Here is a 3,022-nt window from a genome sequence, read left to right as displayed (position 1 = left end):
GGTACAAAACCAGGAACAGGAACTGCGGCCCCAGTTGGTGGCTTCCACCCAATTGTCCTTCTCCCTGGACCCCCAGGACAGATGGCCCACCGGGTCCCCTCAAAGGGCAACGGTTCTGGAGGCTGCAGCTGGGATACAGGCTGCTGGACCCCCAGGACAGATAGCCCACCGGGTTCCCTCAATGGGCGAGGGTTTTCAGGACAGGGGCGGGGTCGGTGGCCAGGTGTAGTGAGCTGATATGTGGCATGAAAACTGTCCCTCAGGTGTCTATGCGTGGGTATACTGCCGAAGCGCGAGTATTCCTCGCTGGCTGAGTTCATGGTGGCCAGATTGTACTGTCAGGAATTGGCGCATGATAATGTCGAGGGGTGAACTCAATTATATGGCCAGACAAGGATAAGTAAAACACTGTCTTTTTAATAAGAGCACAGACAATAAAACGATACAGAGAACTATGTAAAACACGAAACACACACTCAGGTCGAGAATACAGTCCAGGGTCAGAGCCAGCAAACTTACACAGCCGAGGAATCCACAAACGAGAGGTCAGAGAGAGAAGTCCGATAATCCATACATAGAAATCAGTCCGAAGCTCACTGTGGCCTGAGCTTTCACTTCTTTAGTTTATTTATTTATTCCAGTCTTGGCCACATCTGCAGCTATTGGTGAGTGTGTCTATTGATTCTAGACATTAAATCTGTCATTGAAGAAACAGAGGGACAAAATCAAGAGTAAGAAAAGAGAGACAGATACGTCCTCCCTGTCTCCAGTGGAAGTTATGTCCTTGTGTTGTCATCATTCCACATGTGAGGTTTCTCTGACCAGATGTGTTTCACAAACCTTAAATGTGGATTAATAATCTCTGAACTGAGTAGCTCAGCATTTAAAGTGCCATATAAGCAAGTTTTAGTTCATGAACTACAAATCAGCAGCAGTGACTGATATGTGTTACTTTATAGCAATAATGTAACATTAACTAAAACTAAATCAGACTTGAAGTTGACGATACAGATCTTAAGAACATTTTGAATTGATTTTTATGCAGCAGCTCGGCAAATAGATGCCTGAAACTAAAAAAAAAATAAAAATTTAAATATACTGTAACAGCATGGTTGGCAAACTGATACAGCTATGAGAAAGACGACAAGGAGCACTGAATGATGAACCTGCAATGAAGACCAGACCTTCAACTGTGTGGCATGTGCTTGATTTTATTTTAGTTGGCTTTTTCTTGTAGTGGTGTCAGAGGTGCTTGTGAAAAGCAAACATCTTGGCACCAAAGTGCCTTCAGGAATCTCTGTTTTCTGGCTGTCTGCTTTATATGTTGAAGATGGAGAAAACTGACATGTTGAACACTGAAAAGTTGAAGAGTTACACTGAGATAAAGTGTATGACGTTATTGAGGTTTCAGAGCTGAGAAAGAATTGTGTAACATTTTTGTTAACAGACTTTAAAACCTATTAAACTGTGATCTAAATTCAGATTAAGTTTAACCTGTGTTTAGTCTGGTTTGTGCATCTCAAACAGCAACCTAACAATAAACCCTCAGCATCTACATCTGCTGATTTCTCTTTTAGATGAACACGTTTATGTTGAAATTCACAATAAATGTGTGAAACCGTGCAGATGTTTTCTGTGTTTGTTCCAGCAGTAGGTTTTGAGGCTTTTGTAAATTCTGGATTGTTAAAAGAGATGTTTAGCAAAAAACAAACAAAAAAACACAGATATTTGTTGTTTCAGTACTGTCATTTTTATTTCATGTTTAACTCGTACAGTGCTTCTTGTTGGACTGGTTTCTTTTTGTACTGAGTGTGTTTCCATGTGTGTTGAATTGGATACATGATTCACAAGTTCAGAGTGGAAAGAATATAAAGAAGTATTGTTCTTTCAGACAGTAGGGACACCTGAGCTATTTGGCCTTTGGCATCAAAGCATAATGAAGAAAACACACTTACTGTGTTTGGTTATTTCAAACATTACGTCATGCGTGTGTACAATGGTGTGCTGCAGCTCAAAATCATACGCTGCTGCTGTCATGTTTCCAGACCACAGCTGAACTGTTTCTACATGTCAACAGCCCAGCACATTGTGTGTCCGTGTGTCTCTGTGTGTGTGTGTATGCTTGTGCAAGGGCGACTGACTTCCTAGGGTGCAACAGGAGCAGCTGGCGGCCATCTTCCTGCTGCTGAGGCAGAAGGGGGAGACTTTGGAGGTGACGGACAGAGACGTGGAGGAGCAGCCGAAGCTCTATTCTTCCTGAGGCGCGCTGACTGAGACATCATCTGTCCTCTCAGGGAGTTCCTCATCACTTCTGCCGTTCACATTTGATTCACGGCTGCAATGGACGGTTCCCACGGCAACGCTGACTAACAAAACTTCAATGTAAACTACTGTAAGTTTACTTTTTGAACTGTAAATCTGTCCCTGTTGCGGTGAATGTTTTATTTATGTATTTATTTAATTAGTCTTCGACATGCTGGAAAGGGTAGATACATTCAGACAGACTAAGTCTTGTCAGTCTGGACAGCAGCTAGTGGACTAATACAACACAGAGCCAAACTTAGTGTCTAGCAGTGGAGAACAAAGTACTTTATTTAAGTAAAAGTTGCAGTAGCACACTGAAGAAATACTCTGTTACAAGTAAACACATTCAAAATCTTCCTTTTATGTAAAGTTTTAAAAGTATGCTGCTTCTTCTTCTTCTTCTTCTTTCGGCTGTTCCCGTTAGGGGTCGCCACAGCGAATCATCTGTTTCCACCTAACTCTATCCTCGGCATCCTCTACTCTCACACCAATTAACTTCATGTCCTCTTTTAGCACATCCATATATCTCCTCTTTGGCCTTCCTCTTGACCTCTTGCCTGGCAGCTCCATCTCCAACATCCTTCTACCAATATAACCACTATCCCTCCTCTGCACATGTCCAAACCATCTCAATCTGGCCTCTCTGACCTTGTCCCCAAAACAGAAGACCTGAGCTGTCCCTCTGATGTGCTCATTCCTAATCCTGTCCATCCTGGTC

The sequence above is a fragment of the Monopterus albus genome, unplaced genomic scaffold (assembly GCF_001952655.1).
Source record: "Monopterus albus unplaced genomic scaffold, M_albus_1.0 scaffold40.1, whole genome shotgun sequence".
Lineage (NCBI taxonomy): Eukaryota > Metazoa > Chordata > Actinopteri > Synbranchiformes > Synbranchidae > Monopterus > Monopterus albus.
The sequence above is the reverse complement of the archived record's forward strand: the minus strand, read 5'-3'. Positions refer to the sequence as shown.